General features: G+C 41.6%; 1 pseudogene; it reads right to left on the minus strand.

Moving 5' to 3' along the window:
• The window catches only part of LOC143671697 (large ribosomal subunit protein uL23 pseudogene), a 36,799-nt pseudogene extending 17,713 nt beyond the window's left edge, over window positions 1–19,086 (minus strand).
• Window positions 19,087–21,690: the final 2,604 nt, after the last annotated feature.

A 21,690-nucleotide genomic window follows, 5' to 3' on the forward strand; every position in this document is an offset into this window, starting at 1 on the left:
TATATATGTTATTGTTCACCAAAAAAAGAAGGAAAAGACAGTCGATTGTGATAATAAAAAGGTATTTAAGCCCTCTAGCCTCCTATATTCCAGAGCAGCTAGAAGGAAAAATATAAGAGGATCGTATGGTAGCCCATGACAAACTCTAGGATCTATCTTGTAACCACGTTTTTTAAGAGTGATTTGAAAACTATTGCTTTTTTATTTCTTTGCTTTGTATGTATGTTATACTATACAATAAAAAAAGTTTTAAAAAAACAAACAAAAAACTGTCCTTCTCATCTATTCAACACTCTACTGGAGGTTCTAGCCAGGGCAATGAGGCAAGAAAATTTAATGAAAGTCATTCAGATTGGAAAGAAGACACTAATTTATCTCTAATTACACATGAAATCATCCTGTATGTAGAAAATTCTCATGAATCCACCAAAAGACTATTCAGACGAATAAATAAATTCAGCAAGGTTGTAGGATTTAGGATCAATATAAAAAAATCAATTACACTTTTGTAAAGTAGCAATTAAAAATACGAAAATACAATTAAGGAAACAAGTCCACTTGCAAAAGCATCAAAAATAATAAAATACTACACAATAAATCTAACAGAAAAAGTGTAAAACCTGTACTCTGAAAACTACAACACATTGTTTAAAGTAACGAAAGAAGAGAGAAATAAATGGAAAGACATCCTATGCTCATGTATTGGAAAACAGTATTGTTAAGATGGCAATACCTCTCAAATTGATGTATAGAAATCCCACCTGTCTTCTTTGCAGAAAGTGACAAGCTATTCTTAAAATTCATGTGGAAATCCAAGGGACCCAGAACAGTTAAAACAATCTTGAAAAATAAGAACGATGTTGGAAGACTCGTACACTTCTCGATTTCAAAACTCACTATCAGTCTCCAGTAACCATGACTGTGTAGTACTGGCGTAAGTATTGACATATAGAGCAATGGAATAGAATCGAGAATCGAAAAATAAAACCATACTTCTATGGTCAATTGATTTTCGACAAAGGCACTAAGACCATTCGATGGGGGGGTTAGAATAGCATCTTCAATGAACGGTGCAGGGACAATTGGATACCCATATTGAAAAGAATGAAGTTGCACCTTGGATTACAGCATATACAAAAATTAATAAAAAATAGATCAAAACCTTAAAAGTAAAAGCTGAAATTATAAAAGCCTTTTTCAAAAACCACAGGTATAAAGCCTCATGATCTTGAATTAGGCAATGTTTTTAAAAATATGGCACCAAAATCACAAGTAACAAAACAAAAACAGAGATAAATTGGATTTCATTAGAATTAAAATCTTTTCTTCTTCAGAGGACACTATCAAGAAAGTGAAGTGAAAACCGACAAAATGGGAGAAAATATTTGCAAAACACATATGATAGTATGTAATGAACTTACAACTCCATAATAAAAAGACACATCTCCCAAATAAAAAATGGGCACATGATTAAACACACATTTCTCCAAAGAAGACACACAAATGATCAGTAAGCACATAAAAAGATGCTTAACATGATTAGCCTTGAGGGAATTCAAATTAAAACCAAAATGAGATGCCTCTACACATTCAGTAGGGTGGCTTAGTGAAAAAGATGGATAATAACCAGTGTTGATTAAGATGCAGAGAAATTGTGGGCAGGCCACGGTGGCTCAGCAGGCAAGAATGCTTGCCTGCCATGCCAGAGGACCCGGATTCGATTCCCGGTGCCTGCCCATGTAAAAAAAAAAAAAAAGATGTAGAGAAATTGGAACCCTCTTACACTGCCAGTGGGATTGCAAAATGGTGTGGCCACTTGGGAAAACTATCTGACATTTCCTCAAATACATAGAGTTACCATATGATCCAGCAATTTCACTCCTTAGTATGTCTCCTAAGTATAAGAGAAATAAAAATACATGTTTTAAAAAAACTTGCACATAAATATTCATAGCAATATTATTCATAATAGCCAAAAGAAGCAAATCAAATGTCCACTAACCAATGCAAGGATACACAAAACATGGCATATCCATACAATGAAAGAATGTATGGCAACAAAATGGAATGGAGGACTGATACATGCTACAACTTGGATGAACCTTGAAATCATTATGGTAAGTGAAAAGAACGTCACAAAAGATCACATATTTTAAAATTTCATTTATTTGAAATATCCAGAATAAGCAAATTTATGGAGACAGAAAGTAGATTAGTGGCTGCAGGCAGGGGGTAAGGGTGAGGGATTGGGAGTAACTGCTAATGGGTTTAGGGTTTCCTTTTGGGCTGATAAAAATTTTCTGGAATCAGATAGTTGTGATGGTTGTACAACTCTGTGAGTATACTAAAAACCACTGAACTGTCCAAAGTATGTGGATTATATCTCACTAAAGCTGCTATTCAAAAAGTCATACAACTAAAAGGAAAATCCACCGTCCTGTTTGCCTCTCCTCAAAAGTCATTTTAGAAGGACATAAGCCTGCAATTCTTTTGTGTGTTTATTTTTCTTCCATTTACCACAGAAGTCACAATATTTGTCCAAAGGAAAGCCATGCGTCTCTGTTGTACAGTCCTATGGATTTGGTTATTTTTCATTTTTATTTTACTAACATATATAAAACCTAAAATTTCCCCTTGTAACCACATTCAAATATATAATTCAGTGCTGTTAATTATGTTCTCAGTGTTGTGAACACAAGCAGTGAATCCTAATGTAAACGGTGGACTATAGTTAATAGCACAGTTATAATTCTTTCATCAACTGTAGCAAATGTACCATACTAACGCAAGGTCTTAATAACAGCGGAGCTATATGGGAATTTTGTATTTTAGTCATAACTTTTCTGTAAACCTACATCTTCTCTAATAAAAAAACAGAAGGGGGGGAGGAAGAGTAGCTCTTATGACAATTTTGGCAAGTTAATCCTTCTGTCAGAGCATTTTGGAGCACAGGTACCTTGGGCACTGGAATAGCAGGAACATCAAACAAGGAGACCTGGGGCAGGTTGAGAGGGTTTGATAAGGTTGGTTTTCCCACTCTGTGCCTGGAGGAATTCTTTTTTTTTTTTTTTTTCACATGGGCAGGCATCAGGAATCGAACCCGGGTCCTCTGGCATGGCAGGAAAGCATTCTTGCCTGCTGAGCCACCGTGGCCCGCCCTTGGGGGAATTCTTGATTTTGGCTCTAGGCCTGCATTGAAGTCTGCTTTGAAGCCTATTTGAGGTTACCAGATTAGACTCTTCTTCCACCCCGCCCCCTCAAATTTAGATCAGAAAAGAAGAAATAGCAAGCTCTAGCACTTCTGCAAAATCCCTTTCTCTGGGAGCCACTGTTATACATGGATAATCCAGAAAGAACTCAAATTCTTTATGTCCAAAATCGAATTTCTCGTCCCTTCTCCACCCCTGCTACTCTTGCTTCTCCTTTACTCCCAATAGTGCAAATAAAGCAGAAAACTTGTAGTCTGAACCAGCGGGTGTGCTCAATAGATGTACTGCCAGACAGGGCTCCAAGCTGGTGCTGGGTCAATGTTTAGTGAATTTCAACTTTCTGACTCTATTCTTAAAAAATATTTTATTGAGATATCTTCATGTACCATACAGTCCATCCAAAGTATACAATCAATGGCTCACAATATCACATAGTTGTGTATTCATCATCATGATCATTTTTAGAACATTCGCATCACTCCAGAAAAAGAAATAAAAAGACAAAAGAAAAAATCCATACATCCCATACCCCTTACTCCTCCCTCTCATTGACAACTAGTATTGCAATCTATCCATTTTCTTTTACCCCTTATCCTCCATTACTTAGTTTTGTCCTTATTTTTTTTACTCATCTGTCCATACCCTGGTTAAAGGGAGCATCAGACACAAGGTTTTCACAATCACATGTTCACACTGGAAAAGTTATATAGTTATAGAATCGTCTTCAAGAATCTAGGCTACTAGAATACAGTTCAACAATTTCAGGCACTTCCCTCTAGTCATTCCAATACACCATAAACTACAAAGAGAGTGGCCCCATCTGAGCAACAAAAGACAACTACTGACTCTTGACATTTGATGAGGTGGTTGATACTAACATGCCCCTCCTCTGTTTTCAGAGCTTCTGTCAGTACCCTATTACTGGGATTATCACCTTGGAATTTTAAGGCATTTCCTTGATTATATATTTGTTTGGCTCCTCAGTAGATGGGGTGTCAGCTCCCAGAAGGATTCAGGTCTCACCGTGTTCACTGCTGAACCCCCAGTTCAGAGCTTGCCTGGTAAGCTCATTACATGGCAGAAAGTACCTTCTGAGAAAGTGAGCAGATGTGAAAGGAGGGATTGCACTGGGCATGCGCAATTCTTTCGCTCCACCCCACCCACCAGACGGAGTGTGGAAGAGATGGATATGTCACTATAGCAGAAATCTTTTACAATAGAAATGCGAGTCCAGGGAAAGGGAGGATCCCACTAGCAGTGACTACCTGCTTAGATTAAATTGTGGGACTCGACTTTCAATATGTTCCAGTTGTTGACACAGAAAACTCTCGGAAGGGGTTTTTCTTCCCTGGGAACTACTGAATAGTAAGGGTAAAGATAGGAGGTGGAGAGAAAACGTAAAATTGCCTCAGACGGCTACGGTGAAAATTGGACTAATCTTTGCGAATGAGCATCAATTGTAACTGACAGTACTTTGAATGCAGAATTTTAAAGGAGCAGTATCTACGGTCAAGTAGAGTTTGAAACAAAGAATTGTGATAGTGTGCCAGTGTTCCATATTGAGAAAGTGAAATGCCTCCTCTCCTATGCCCACTTTCATGTACCCCTGTCTCCTCAAGAGTTTACAGCACATGTATATCAGCGGAATTATAGGTATCCCTCTAAAAGCCAAAAATGAAAAAAAATAATTTAACCACCCCCCAATGATGCTACTGTGAAAACACAAAGGCATATTGAATATTTGTCAGTGCTGGGGTTATCTGGTTCAGCCCCCACAGTGGCGGGCAAATTTTGTCAATCCTCCCAAATGAGCCAGTAGCAAAGGGAAATGTTATTTATTTGAGCAGGGTCAATCCACTGTCACTTGAATAAAAGGTGCTGGTCCCATATCCCAGTGTAGACCAATACAGAAAAAAGCTTTGCACTGAACCTTAGTCCAGAGAAAAAAACTCCTTTGTAGTTTGGACTCTGGGATATGTGAGTTTATCATGCATCCACCCTATTAACCACTGTGCTGGTTTGAAGCTAACATGTACCGCAGAAAAGCCATGTCCTTTAAGCCCCATTTAATATTTCTGAGTGGGATTTTTTTAATTGTTTCCATGGAGATGTGACCAACTGTGGGTGGTAAGTTTTGATTACTTGGTTTCCATGGAGATGTGTCTCCACCCATTCAAGGTGGGGTTGCTTATTGAAGCCCTGTAAGGGGGGAACCATTTTGGAAAAAAAGTTTTAGAGCCCCCAGAACCAACAGAGCCCAGGCAGCCAGAGACCTTTGGAACAGAAGGAAAACACCCCAGGGTAAACCTTATGAAACGAAGAGGGAAAGTTAGCAGACATTGCCAGGTGCCCTCCCAGCTGAGAGAGAAACCCTGAACTTCATCGACCTTTTCTTTGGAGCTAAGGTACCTTTCCTTTGATGCCTTAATTTGGACATTTTCACGGTCTTAGAACTGTGAACTTGCAACTTTATAAATTCCCTTTTTTAAAAGCCATTCTTTTTCTGGTATATTGCATTCCAGCAGCTTTTACAAATGAAAACACCCACCCCTTAGAAATTCTAACACTTTCATTCAGTTTCAAATTTATTTGGCTTTAAAAATTTATTGTAAAATATCAATATTTACAAAATGTTGGAAATTATACTCTTCGCAACTATTTAAACTCATGATGAAAAATTTTCAATACCAACTTATAAATGTGAGAGGATACACAGTTATTTTATGAAACACACTAGCCAAAATTTTTGAAGTTCACTATATAAAGTATCTCTTATTTATTTCTCAAGTGAGGATTGAATACAAATATTTTTGTTTGGGCAATTTCTTGAGACGTCCTGGGATTACCAGAGCCACCATAAAGTGGGAGTGGTGGTGGGGTAGAGCCCTAAAACTAGACTTTGCTCCCTGAGAAGAAGGGAAAGTGCCCTAACATTTGTTGAGTGTCCATTGTAAATCAGACCCTGTGCTAAGTATTTTACATTCGCTCTCTCCTGGAACCCTTGAAATAATTCAATGAGGTAGGCATTCAGGTCTCTATTTTACAAATAAGGCAATTAAGGCTGAAGGAGAATAAAAATTCACCCAAGCTAACCGGCCATCAACTGGTAGAACTAGTGTTACAGTTTCCAACAGATAAAACAAATACCATAAATTGAGTAGGTTTAACAACAGGAATTTATTGGCTCAGGCTTTCAGAGGCCAGAAGGCTTGCTTACTTTCAGTACTGTTATCTTCTGGCTGGCCGGAAACCTTTGGGGTTCTTTGGCTTTTTTTGTCACATGGTGATGCCCTCTCCTTTCTCCTCTGGGTTCACTCACTTGCAGCTTCTGGCTGCTTCCTGTGTGGCCTTCTCTATGAAGCCTCCAGCTATAGGCTTAAGACCCATCCTGATTGAGTTGGCCCACACCTTAACTGAAGTAACCTCGTCAAAAGGTCTTTTTTTACAATGGATCCACATCCACCAAAAGGTGGAGCAAGACCAAGGACATGTCCAAACTGGAGTAAACAATTTAAACCTCCTCAACTACTATGGACCCCAGCTCTGGCTGACTCTAGAGTGCATGTCCTTGCTCCCCAGTCCACAACGTGGTCCCTTTGTTACTGGTGTTGAGACAACTACTTCTAGCCACAGGTGATTTGCCACCTGTACAAGTTAATATTTAAGAAGATTACAGATTCAAGCAGCAATTGTTTTAGGATGGCTTTGACATTTGCAATGTGGTTGTGGCTGTGGATTTCCCACTAACCACAAAAGAGTGGCATGTTGTATGACTTTAATCACTGCAATGCTTGAAATAAATTCTACATGATCTCAACACCTTCCCTTATATTGCAAAGTGTAGACGGTGATGCTGTAATGGAGCACATTATGCTGAAGGCCCATTTAGGCTTTCACCAAATTCGTTGAATTGTAAGTCAAACACTGAATGGAGGGACTTATTAGGAAAACAGTTAAAAATGCACAACTTTCTTGAAAGGCTGCTAACAGTGGATGCTCATAAATATGTGGGCAGGAGCGATACATTTTTAATTTACAATCTGTAAAGTTTAACCTCCAAATACCATTTTTGGGGTCTCTAATTGGGCAGCATTCCAGAATGAGTACCAGGGGTGGGAGGGATATTCCAAACCCATACCTGTCCAGATAAATGGAGATATCATATTAGTGACAAGAAGTAGGTGATCATGGCTTCTCTCGTTTTTCATAAATTACACTAAATAACCATAATGCTGCAATTTAACGGTCCAAAGTTCATTCTATTCAGCGGGCCATCCATAGTCAACAGTTTAAAGAAAAGGGACCTGCTGAGAAAATAGTGGTCTAATCAGATGCCATAAAATTGAGCTGATGAGATGAGTCCCATTTCTTTCTTTCTTTCTTTCTTTTTTTTTTTGTAAGGGGAATCTAATGAAGCAATGCTCGGAGGGGATTCGTAACTTTGGGCCCCCTGTTTCATTATTCGGGTTTGCCTGCACCCAGTTTCAAATGAAGCTAGGGAGCCTAATTCCACAGGCTATTTGTAGACATACTGGGTTATGCAGGGAACTTATTAAATTCCAATTTCTTAGTTGCCAAATTGTACACATTGTCTTCGTTCCCATAAGGATTATGAGAAAGCTTTGAGGGAAAAAGACAAATCAAAGGGAACAGTAATCAAATGAGAAGTACCAAAGGATGGCACCTCATAAATGAATTCATTAGATGCTGAAAGCAGGAGACAAGAGGGCTCTATTTGTGTATGGTACCATAACCACTGTCACGATAAGGTAAACATCTCTGAGGCTCAGGTGGGCAAACACAGGCAGGTTCAAGAGGCAAGTTTCCATGACACATCTAGCACATCTTCCTTTCTGGAAACAGCCTGAGAAAGGAGGGGAAGGCAGGATGGCCATGTACCTAGCATCAGCCAGTCAGGCCTATGGGTCTCAAGAAATTGTCCACCTGCAGATATATGTGTCTCTTCCCAGGGTGGCTGAAACAGCCCAACTAGTGGTTCCTGGATTTAGTTCATTAATACTTTTCCATTGGATTACAATTCCCCACGGGGATGATATTTAAACAAACACCCATACGGTAAGTGGAAAATACATATATTTTCCTTTTGTAAACCTGAATAGATTGGGGATATATATACACATTTTTTTGGTATGCTGTATGGCGGAGGGTCACATTTCATTATTTTTCCATGTGACTATCCCATCATTGCAGCACCATTTGTTGAATTTTTGTTTTGTTTGCTTTCTTCTCTGTTTGTTTATTTCTTTTTGGGAAGCGCATGGACCAGGAATTGAACCCAGGTCTCCCACATGGGCAGGTGAGAATTCTACCACTGAACTACCCTTGCACCCCCTGGGGATATATTTTTAATGTCCCACCTTCAGCACTGGAAATGAGACAACCCAATCAGTCAGCATCTCCTGGGGAGCAGGGAGTCTTCCTGTTGCAGACCTGGGCTGCTGCCTCTTCAGATCCGCCCCCCACCACCACCAATTAGTTACTTACAGGATAAACTGAGGCCCTGGAGAAGAAGGAGCTCATGCCATTGTTACAATCACAGCCTTTGCATGCAAGGCTCTCAGCAAAGTGCTTGGCATATCATAAGTACTTAAGCAATAGCTATTATGATGATGTTGATTACTAATTATTACTATAATTAACGTAGGAGGGGGTGTATCACTTTTTTAAACTTTTTATTGTAGTAACATATACATAACTCAACATTTCCCATCTTAACCACTTGCAAGAGTACAATTCAGTGACATTAATTATATTCATAATATTGTGCTACTGTCACCAACATCCATTGAGGTGTATGACACTTCATATCTTGAATGTTAGGTAGGAGTTTTGTTTTCTGAGATCTTGTCGACACTTTATGTGGGCAGGCTGGAATCAGCAAAGTGAGCTCAACCTGTCTTGCCAGGTGAAGTCCCTTCAGTACAGTTTGATCCCCTATTCACCAAATAATAAGTCAGGTATCAGAGACATATACATCAAATAAAGCGGAGGATTTCTTTTCGACAAAATATATGGCTTAGAAATCAAGACTCAGGGGTAGCCCATCCCTGGATTCATTCATTAAGTCAATCAATATAGGTTGAACATCCCTGAGGGACCAGGTCCACTGGTGGGTGCTGGGAATAGAGTGGCAAACAAAAATAGACAACACTCTCTGTCTCCATGTAATTTTCAATTCAGGGGTGAGGGTGGAGTGGGTTGAAACAGACATTGAACTTAATGCTTGAGAAAACATATATGGCCCCAAAATGATTACATTCAAATGGAAATTTCCTAGGAGAAATAACAGCAAAGGGCCTCAGTCTGCCATTTCTGGAGCACTCGTGCCTTAGGTCAATCCTTTGCCTCTCAAGACATATGCAAAATAAATCACTAAACCTTATCTTAGTTCTGACATCTCCATCCAGAGGAGGAAGCCAAAAGCATGGAAGGAAACTTCATGAAATCACTCCCACCCCTCCTCTGTACCATATGAGGGTGACGTTAAATACACATCACATGTAACCTCACAAGACTACAGGAGTGAAAAGAGGTGCTCCACACTGCCTTCACTGGTGACTCACTATGGTCATTCATCCATTCAGTACATATTTCCTGAGCTCCTACTATATACCAGGGGATACCCAGTGATCCATGCTCTCACGGAGCTTGCATTCTAGTGATTGGTCCTGAATCACCAGTTAATGGCCAGCTTTGTGGCCCATGCTGTGCACAGTGGCTCATCTATGTTCTTAGGGGTAGGGGATAGCTAAATAAAGATGGGGGTAGATTTGAAAATGGTTCCAGGCAGAGAGAACAGTAAATACAAAGGCCCGGAGATATGAACAAGTTTAGAATGTGTGATGGTTTGAGGTTGTGTGTACCCCAGAAAAGATCATGTTCTTAAAGCTAATCCATTCCTGTATGGGTAAACTTATTGTGGGTGGGACCTTTTAATGAGGTTATTTCAGTTAAGGCATGCCCCAGGTGGGTCTTAAATCTTCTAACTGGAGTCTTTTATAAGATGAAAAAAAGAGAGGAGAAAAAGAGAAAATATACAGAGAAGTTGAGAGAGAAAAGCCAGAGAAGCTGAGTGAGAAGACACACAGAGGCAGAGAAGAAACCACTGAAGTCAGAAGCTGCAAGCAATGAAACCCGGGACAGAAGGACCAGCAGACATCACCATGTGCCTTGCTATCTGACATAGGAGCCCAAGCTTGTCAGTAAACCAGTCTTCAGGAGCAGGGAGAAGGTATCGTTCTGATGATGCCCTATGTGGACATTTATATGGCCCCAGAACTGTAAACTTGTAAAGTAATAAATCCTCTTTGTAAAAGCCAACCCATCTCCGGTATATTGCCTTTCAGCAACTTTTGCAAACTGAGACAGAGTGTAAGAGTGACAGAAGAAAGGCCAGTGAAATTGGAACATAGTGGGTGAGAGAGAGATTGGTGGCAGAGAAGACTGGAGAGGTTTCTGGCTTGCACACCTGTGTACACAGTGGTGCTAATCACTGAGACAGAGACCAATGGGAAGAAGATGTCATTATAAATTCCCACAGTTCCCTTCTCACTACATAGTTTTGACAATAGGACATGCTAGGCTTAATGTCACCAAGGCTACACTCAACATACTAACAGGCAAGCTTTCAAAATCTGTTTGTGAGGCAACTGTTTAAAATCCAGAGTTTGTTGTCCCCTAAAGTAATGTTGTATGTGGCTGGTAGATAGGTCATTGAATTGTCTAGTATCCAAGAGTGGGGCTGAAGTGAGCCTGGACAAAGTGCCACCCGTGGAGGTGTTCGCCAACGTCAAGGCTCTGGAGCAGCCAGTAACATCATGAGTGCTGCCTGTGGCTCAGTTAGTGCTCAGAAAGTACTGATGTGCACCCCACATTTCCTAGCCCTTTTCTAGTTTGGCAGGACCATGTGATTAGCTCAGGCAAACAGACCAAGAGCAAACTGATGCATTCAATGACTGGTGAGTGACCCTCTGTCTGGATGGCAACTGAAGAGGGGAAATCACCTAGATGGAACAACACAAGGTAGAAGAGACTCTGTCAGTCTGGATCTTCAAATGATTCTGTCACAAAGCCGCAATGACCCATAGGACATGCAGTATGAGTGAAATGCAATCTGTACTAAGCCACTGAAACTGGCATTACCTCAGTGTAAGCTACCCACCCTGACTAACCAGTGGCTATCTGGCCCTTGGCTCTCTAAACACATCCAGTTCTCCCATGTCCCATGCCCCTGGTTGGAGGAGGGAATCAAATTGACCATGAATACTACACCTGTTTCAGATATCTAGGTAGGCTTGTCCTTCTACATGCATTCTCCACATGCTAATGTTTACTCTCATCTCACTGTGGCTTCCACTCCCTGGATACATGGCCTGGCTTTCCATAACTGCCCCTGCTCTGCTTCATGATATCATTGTAAGCCCTTTTCTGACTTAATTGACTTTGGGTTCCCTCTGCACAATGTCTTGTTTTTTGACCACCCTTTACAGCTCTATCTAGGAGACTTACCAATACCTCCAGCACTGCCAAGGATTCTTCCACTCTCATCCCCACCAGGTAAGGGAATTCTGACAGTAGTAAAGTAGGAAGTCAGTGGCTTTAGCTAGGAGAGTAGCACTAAACATGAGGTATATAGGGTAAAGGTGAGGTTGACAATTAAAAATGAGACTAAATGCCAGGAGGCCTGGGAACTAGTGCAGAGTGTGGAATGGCTCAGGTGCAAAGCTCTGAGTGACACCCAGGGGACTGGGATGTACCCGTCAATCCACTTCCTTATGTGGGACCAACTGTGTGGTGTAGGGCCAGGCCTGATGCTTAAAAAACAAATTAAGAAAACAGGGAGAATCTGGAATCTATAAAACTCAAGACTTCAATAACATGACTTCTCTAACAAATTTCTACCAGGGTTGTACCTTAGCCTGCAAGAGTCCTGGCAGCTGCAGTAGGGATATGCCCTCCCCAGCCAGCAGAGGAAGTAGGAACTACTGGCAGTGATATCTGTGGCAGAAGGCAGTTTCCAGTGTTGGGGCCTAGACTGAAGTCTTGGAATATTCCTTCCTTTCACAAAGGGAATCTGCTTAAGGTCATACATTGGCAGCTGCATATAGTCTGCTGTGTTTACGTCTAAATCAAATTTGCATCAGACCATCCATACCAGTATTGTGAGCCCTCTTTTTGTGTACAGTGTTTTGGTGACATGTGAACAAGGAGATTTTTTGTCCCCAGTTGAGGCAGGTACTGGGACCAGAAACAAAGGACACCAGGAGATATTAGCTCCATTCACAACTGGCTAGAATGCTCAACATCTCTAGTTCTAAGCCGTCATCTGTCTTTCCCTAATTTGTCACTTTCTCTGTCATAGATACATGACCCAATGTATTTGGAGGAGGAGCAAAAGCCACTGGCTATTTTCTTCTCTTTTACACCATCTCAGCATAACACCTCGCACTTAGTGGTTGCTCGATAAGGTTTGTTGATCTGAGACAATGTCTTCATCTGAAGAGCCACTACCCCAGTACCTTTCTTTTTCAATTCTAATGAGCCCCCAAACCATCTCACCTTGTTTTACTTTGCTTTCATCAACCCTGGAAATACCAAAACACTGTGCATCCAATGGAAGTATTAAGATTTCCAAAGGAATACACGTTTCTCTTCTCCCTCAGAAACTCACCAGGGGTGCTGGGGAGTCAATCAACCAGCAAGTATGTACTGAACACCTACAGTGTGCCAAGTAGGTGAAAGACAACTGAGGGGAGTTACAGCTCCTTGGAGAAAGCTCTAGATACAAGGTATTATGCCATTAATGGTTTCCATGTCATTTACATTCTCCACATATTAAAGTACTGCTGGTTCTAATTACTCAGTATATCTTCCTTGCATTGGTTTTGTGTTTCCGTGTGTTTTCATAGACATGACAGTTCTAGATATTATAGCAGGTAAGAGGCCAACGAAATGCAATTCAGTTTGATTAGTTAGCATTTGTAGAACACTTTCTTGTTTTTATAAAGGGTTTTCACAGACACTTCCCAGTAGCATGCTGTGCCAAGAACTTGACAAGGAATGATATGCTGACATGTTTTAAGTTGACATTCGTCATGAAACAATGTTTTAATACAGGGTTCAACAAACTAGGGCCCATAGTCTGAATCCAGCGCATGGCCTGTTTCTGTAAATAAAGTTTTATTGGAACACAGCCACACTCGCTAGTTTACATATTATGGACAGCGGCCTTCCTGTGGCAATGGCTGGGAATGGGTATGTATCCCAGAGAGCTCTAAGTGCAAACAAACCAAATACCTCCCATGTATCAAATGCCTATTATTTGCTATGGCCATAATATTCATTATTTCTATAATTCACAAGATCCCTCTAATGTAATTACAGCTGGCATTCATTGTGCTGATCAGGGTTTGGCTCTTAATCCTGCAACCATAAATTTAGATGGAAACAAAATTACATCTTGATCTCCACTAACCTCCAACTAAATTCAAGCATGTATTTCAATTATGAATGTAGGTAACAAGCCAAAGTCATATTAGCAATACTTGTGACTTTATGACCAATAAAAATATCACAGTTACTTTTGCAGTACATTATGTTGTTGTAAATACCTTACTACCATTCATTCATTAATACTATTCTTTAATACCATTCATTTCACTTATTAGTCATTCATTCATTATTCCTACAGTGTTATATCATACCATTCATTATGGTAAATAATGAATGAAATAATGGTAAATATTACATTGATTGTCAAATATTCTTATATATTTAATGTGCTGCTAAAGAAGCGATAACATACTTGTTTTTTTCATATTTATTCATCTTCCCTTTTTTATTATTTGCTTAATTTTTTATTTTGAAATAATTTCAAACTAACAAGACAGTTGCAAAAAAATATAAATCCCATAAAGAGAACTCCAATGTAACCCCCCTAGCCAGGTCCACCAATTTTAACATTTTCCTACCTTTGCCGTTTCTTTTTTCCTCCCTCCCTCTCTATCATCTATCTTTCTATGCTTTCTGAACATCTGAAAGCAGGTTGCACACATCATACTCCTGCAACACAAAATACTTCCATGCACATTTCCTACAGACAAGAATATTCACTTATAAAGTCACATTAAGTACAGTTATCGAGTTCAAGAACTTTAGCATTGATATAAAGCTTGCATTCTTTATTCCAATTTTTTATATCCCAATAACTCCCTTTTGAGCCTTTTCTCCTTCATTTTTAGATCCCATCTAGCATCCTGTATTACATTTAACAGACATTATCTCTTTAGTTTCTCCTTTCTTTTTCCATTAATTATGCAAACATATATATATAACATAACTCTTCCATCCCAACCCCTCCATTCAGCAGGATTAATCATGTTCAGAGTATTGCAGTACCCTCCCCACCATCTATTACTAGAACTTTCCCTTTGCCCCAAACAGAAACCCTATGCCCATTTTCCATTAACTTCCCATTGCCTCTGCCCCCTACCCCAATAACCTGTACTTTACTTTCTGTCTCTATGAATTTTCACATTCTCTAATATTTTCTTTGTGGTTACTATGAGGCCTAAATTTAACATCCTCAATCTATAACAATCTCAAGTGCTTTGACACTTCAATAGCATACACACACTATGTCCCTATACCCCTCTGTACCCCCCCACCTTTATGTATTTCTTGTCCCAATTACTTGATTACTTGTTTCTTACCTTATGAGTACAAAACCACTGACTTATTACATGTTGTGTATTTGCCTTTTAGTAACTGTAGAAAGCAAAAAGTGGTGTTACCAACCAAAAATAGAATAGTACTGATATATATATTTACTCATGTCATTACCTTTACTGGAGAGCTTTATTTCTTCACGTGGCTTCAGTCAATTGTCTAGTGTACTTTCCTTTCAACCTGTAGAACTCACTTTAGCATTTTTTATAGGGCAAGGCTAGTGGTGACAAACTTCCTCAGCTTTTGTTTAGCTGGAATGTCTTACTCCCTTCCTCATTCTTGAAAGACAGTTTTGCCAGATAACAACACTTTAAATATGTCTTCCCCCTGCCTTCTCACCTCCATGTTTTCTGAGGGGAAATCAGCACTTAATCTTACTGAAGTTCCTACTACATGACACATTGTTTCTCTCTTGTAGCTTCAGAATGCTCTCTTAATCACCAGAATGCCACAGGTTGAGTACAAGGAGGTGTACTGTGGGTCTATTTGGGTTTATCCTGTTGGGAATTTTTTGAGCATCTTGGATATGTACATTCCTTTTTTTTTTTTAATTGGGGAAGCTTTCAGCCATTATTTTTTGAGTATTCTCTCTGACTCATTTTTTTCTCTCTTCTCCTTCTGAGATTCCCATATTGTGTAAATTGGTACACTTGATGATGTTCCACAGATTCCTCAGGCTCTGTTCACTTTTCTTCATTCTTTCCTACTTCTGTTTCTCAGACAGGATGTGGCCAAGTGTCTTCTCATCAAGTTCTCTGATTCTTCTTTCTGTCAGCTACAACCTGCTGTTGAACCTCTCTAGGGAATTTTTAGTTTTTGTGATTGGGGTCTTCAGTTCTGTCTGTTTCTTGTCCATAATTTCCATCTCTCTAGTGACACTGTTTGGGTTCAACTATTGTTTACCTGATTTCCTCTAGTTCTTTGCCTTTCTTTTCCTTTAGCTCTTTGAGCATACTGACAATCATTTTTTAAAAGTCTTTGTCTGGAATGTCCCAATCTGATCCTCTTCATTGATGGTTTCTAATGCTTTAGACTTCTCCTTTACCTGGGCCACTGCTTCCTACTTCTTTGTATATTTTGTAACTTTTGTTTAAACTTGGACATTTTGAAATTTTAATGTGTTATTGCTGGAAGTCAAGCTCTAAGGTGTCTGTTCCTTAGGCTTGTATCCAGCTAGTGTTAGGATAGAGCTTTCCACAAAAGCCAGGAACTAACAAAAGAAAAAAAAAACACCTTTCCCAGTGTTTGCTGATTGATCTCCGTCAGTGCTCACCTTCAGAGCTTATTCATACAATGAGTTTACAGAATAACTTCAGGCCAAATCATAGGGGTTTCCATAGTCCTTTCTGAACATGATGGGCCTACACATTTGGCCCCAGGAATTGCCCCATTTACACAGATACAATTGTCCCTTTCTCCCCAGGAAACAGTTTCCTCGTGGTGCAGGACACTAAACTGTATGCCCTATAGTCAACAATTCCTCTTCCAGGCAGCCACTGGACTGCTTTCCAACAGTGTTCTGAAAGGAGAGTTCTGTGAGGCACCTACTATGTGCAGGGCAAGTTCTGGAACAGTGAGTTCCTCAGCCCACTACCAGACAGACTGGTCCAGATATACATGCTCCCAGTATGTGCGTGAAGATTACTCTGCTCCCTCCGGACCTGAGACCAGGGATCTGTATTGGGAGTGTTCTAGTTTGCTAGCTGCCGGAATGCAATATACCAGAAATGGAATGGCTTTTAAAAAAGGGAATTTAATAAGTTCCTAGTTTACAGTTCTAAGGCTGAGAAAATGTCCCAATTACAACAAGTCTATAGAAAGGTCCAATCAAAGGCATCCAGGAAAAGATACCTTGGTTCAAGAAAGCTGATGAAGTTCAGGATTTCTCTCTCAAGTGAGAAGGCACGTGGCAAACACAGTCAGAGCTTCTCTCTCAGCTGGAAGGGCACGTGGCAAACACAGCGTCATCTGCTAGCTTTCTCTCCTGGCTTCTGGTTTCATGAAGCTCCCCAAGAGGCATTTTCCTTATCTACAAAGATCACTGGCTCATGGGTTCTGCTTTGTGGTGCTGCAGCATTCTCTGCTCTCTCCGAATCTCCATTCTCCAAAAAGTTTCCAGAAACTTATCAAGACCCACCTAAATGGGTGGAGACATGTCATCACCTAATCCAGTTTAAGAACCACTCTTGATTTAATCACACCTCCAGGGAGATGACCTGATTACAGTTTCAAACATACAGTATTGAATAGGGATTATTATGCCTTTACGAAATGGGATTTAGATTAAAACATTGCTTTTCTAGGGGGCATACATCCTTTCAAACCAGCACAGGGAGCATGGGCCCACTAAATGCCGAGCTGGTGAGGGATGGGATGGGGGCAAGCCAGGGCCCCAGGGGATCCTAACATTTTTAAGTAGCCTTTTTCTAGATTTGGCGCTTGACCTGTTACTTCAGCCCTTTAACTATTTTCTGGAACTTTGAGAATGATGTTTCTGCTAGTTCTTGTTGGTTGCTCAAAGCTTCCGTGTGGGGGACAGAGCCCTGAAACTTCTCATTCTGCCATCTTGACTGGAGCAGGAAGCACACGTTTATTTTTAAAAAGTAGTTTGATAACTTTATTTCATTATAACTCCTTTCTCGTTTGTAACCCAATGTACTGTACTAATGGATTTAAAAGTAGTATTTTGAAAAGAGGTCCACAGGCTTCCCCAGACTGCAAAAGGAAGCCCCTTGCAAAAAGGTTAGGAAGCTATATGCTGAGTGCATTAATTCATTGAGTCCTCCCAACCAACTACCCAGGGTGATGGGTACTACGACCCCCTGACCATCCCTCCCTGGAGGAGGACCACAAAGAGAGAGGAGATGAATTAAATTGCCCCAGGTAACATGTCGAGTGAGATTCAAACCCAGACAGTCTGAGTCCAGAGTCTTTGTTCTTGGCTAATATCCTATGCTATGCAATACCACCTTCATTGTAATGTCAATATCCCCATTTTACAGGTGAGGAAATGGATTCTTTCATAAAAGAGAAAGTTGAAGGCTACTTGTGATTATGAAAAAGGAATGAGCCTTTTTTGAGCCCCTACTGTGGCAGGCTGTTTTCATGCAGATGTCCGTTTATCTTCATAATAGCCCTCAGGTTTTGACGGATGTGTGAACTGAGACCTAGAGAGCATAAGCAACTTGCCTGCAGTCATACTGCTATCAAGCCTTGGAGCCCACTTCTGTCAGCTTCCAGAGCCTGGCACTTGCTCTCATGTTCTCTCTCTCAACTACACCATGCTACCTAATTAGTATGTAAATTATCTCATGCAATCCTGAGATTTCATTCATGGGTTTTTAAGTGGGGGAAAAATATTACAAGGAAATATCCCTGCCCTCTTTCCTACTACAGCCAAGACATTTTTCATCAAAACAGACAGGTTAAAGCAGTGTGTATCTGCACGGTACATTTTTAAGAAAAAATATTTCATGTGAGGTTTAAGAATGGCACAAAACTTCTCTTAAGAACATAAATTTAAAAATAAAGTGGTAGCTTGATATTTGTTAGTGCAATGAATGCTTCAAATGAAAACGGAATACTGTCAAGGAATACTTTCAAGCAAGAAAACTGACCTCAGTACAAAGAAATAAGGGGAAAAAAAGGAATTGAAATAAATTATCATGCAAACCATTTCAAGGGATTCCCATTAAATGATTTAAACAATACTAGCTTAACATTAAAGTATATTCTTGCTTAATTACTTGGCCTGATTCCCTCAGTAAATTTGAAATCAAGTCTGAGTTTAAAATATTTTTGTATCAGTTACAATTTACAGATCAGGGAAGGCAGCTATGGATGGGAAACTCTCTTTCTGAGTAAGAACTGCTTTGCTCAGATCTGAACTGTTTATACTCACAAATCACAGTGTCATTCAGACATGGGCTAAGCTTTTCCTTGGCAATAATGCTGAAGTCTACCCTAAGAGAATGCAGAAGCCCCACCCCCAGGACGCCGTTTCATTAGTAGCCTGCCTCTTCCTGCTAGCAGAGCTTGGTTTCCCAAGGCTCTCAGTGGTCATAAACCACTTTCTAATGCAACTAAAAGATTCCTCTTCACGGACACTTAATGATGCCGAGTGTGTCATTACGACAATAACAAACAAAACCTTGTGTCTTCAGAAAGGAAATCTAGGGCCTCATAGTCCAGAAATGAACACAGATGAGTGAAATGAAATAGCCCCTATTTGAAGAAGCCCTTCAGGATTCTATGGAGCGTTGGGGAAGGAGCCCTGGATTTGCATTTGGCAGATTGCAGCCCTGGCTATGCAACACTTGGCTTCTCTGAACCTCGGCTACCTCGTTTGTTTGAATTGCACCAGCCTGCCACCATGCAGGGGCAGATCCAGCTTGTTTTTGTTTTTGTTTTGTTTTGTTCTTTAAATTCAATGCCATGTGCCAAGCCCTGTGTTAAGCACAGGGTGATTGTGTAAACAATGCAGATGACCCATGCATGTGAAAATACTAGCTACGTGCAAGATATCTTCATCCTTATTACGTTGTCAAGAGGTCTCTCAGGCCTCTCCCTTCAGCCTGTTTCTTTTCTTTTTTGAACAATGTTTGTTTGTTGGTATTTTTTTCTTATTATATAAATAATCTGTGACCATGTTCAATGATCTGGAAGACAAAAGAAAGTACAAAGAGGAAAATAAAAACACCTACAGTCATGTTAAAGGAGACAATGACACACAGTCAAAAATACTCCTTAGGCAAGAACCGAGGGAGCAGAAACCCAGCAGACTGAAAGACAGATCTGTGTGTGTGTCCTTCCCCCAGCCCCTCCAGTTTGTCCCTCCCTCCATCCCATAAACAGTGTCAGACACTGTGCAGGTGCCGGGTCTGTGAGAAGCGAGGCATGGTGTAGGACCAGTTATCTGTGCCTCCCCAGACGCGGAGAATGCAGCAGGGCCCCAGAGAATGCGCAGTCGCCCCCTCCGTCTTTCCCAGAAGAGCTAGAGAACATCTCTGTCCTGTGTTCACCCCTCACAGAAACAGTGGGAGGCGCATTCCTGCCCTGGCCCCTTGGGTTCCAGGGCCCTCGCTCGATCTGGAGGGCCCTCGCTTAGGCCGGGAGATTCCTTCATCTCGAAGAAAAGCGCCTAATCTGCGGCCAGCGGCCCCTGCAGACCTCCACACCCCCATCCCACCCCCGCCTCCTCCCTGCCCCTCCAGCCCCCTCCCGCAGCCGTCCGCTGGCTCGGGATTGGTTCAATGCAGCAGAGAGCTCTTGGCGGGGCTTTCGTGCCCTGTGATCGGCCAGCCCGGGGCTTTAAGGGAATGAGCGTATCAATTCAGGCCCACTGAACTGTATTTCCCCAGCCCCGGCCCGCCCCCGGCCTTTGTGGCGCGCCCGGCCCGCCCCCTTTGCTCACTCTCCCTTCATGCTTTGTTTGGCAAACACAAAACGCCAGGCCCAGCGGCGGGCCCTTTTCAAGCTTCGCAGCCAAGCACTTGAAGACGCCGCGAAGCTGGGTACCTGGGAACACCTCTGGGGCCAGGCCGAGGGGACACCGGGCGGCCTGTACCCACGCCGGGCTGGGCCGGACGGCGCCCACTGAGACGGCCGGCCCGGGCTTCCCCGCAGCGCCACCCCGGATGCCCCTGGGCAGCGACTTCTTCCAGGCGTCGTCGGCGTCCCCTTTGAAAACCTGGGGCACTTCGGGGTGGGGGTGGGGGGCCCTCACCTCGCCTCGCCTTTGTGTTTTAAATGCCCCAGAAGTTCACTTGACACAGAATTGAGAGGTCTGCGAACCGGTTTGGATGAAGCACCCGGGGCTCTAACCACGGCGACCAGCTCTGGCCAGGAAAGGCTGCAAGGGCTGTGGCTCAGGAAGGAGGAGCAAAGCAGTGATGTCGGTGGTAACAGCAGTTACCATTTATTGAGAGCTTACTAAGTGCCAGGCACCATGCTAAGCGCTTTGCAAGTATGATGACATTTAAACCTAATTTACAACAACCTCCTGATCGGGGGGGGGGGGGGGGGGGGGGGGGGGATTAGGACCTCTAGTACTAAGGGTAGTGGTGGGGGGAGGGTGGGGGTGTTGAGGGCAAGGAGCTTGCTCCTAATCACGACCACAAAGTCACTTTTAATGTCTTCTTTACTTAAATAGCAGAATTCCTTCAGATCTCTTGGCCCCTAATAAGAGATTATGTATAACTCTCTGCCAGGCTTTTGCCAGTGGTCTTCACAGCTTGAGATGAAGGGGCTTTTTTAGGCATTGCAATATAATGATGACTATTAGAGAAGCCACAATTTGTTGGAGATTTATGATGTGCCAGGCGCACTGTGTCAGTGGACCTCACAACAGTCCTCTGGGGTAGGTTCCACTATTGTCTCCATTTTAATACAGCCCAGGAAAGTCAGCCAGCCCAAGTAATATGTCCAAGGTCACACAGCCAGCAAGCACATGGAAGAACCAAGGTCTGTCTGAGGCCAACGCCTGGTCTCTAAACCATTGGACTATATTGCCTCCTATTGTTATTAGTTATGCCTTAATGTCTGTAATGCTTCAAAGGAGGGTTTCCCCTCAAAAGAACTGCCTTGCAAGTTAACTTAATTGGCGCTACATATTATTTAAGTCCCTTTGGGATTATTCTTTCCTTGAAATACTAAAGTCATTTCAAACTGCAATAACAGTGAAGGGGAACAAGGAGAATGGGGCTTCTTACTTGAGTGCTTGTTGGGGCACAGA

This window comes from Tamandua tetradactyla, chromosome X (assembly GCF_023851605.1).
Source record: "Tamandua tetradactyla isolate mTamTet1 chromosome X, mTamTet1.pri, whole genome shotgun sequence".
In the NCBI taxonomy this organism is placed as follows: domain Eukaryota; kingdom Metazoa; phylum Chordata; class Mammalia; order Pilosa; family Myrmecophagidae; genus Tamandua; species Tamandua tetradactyla.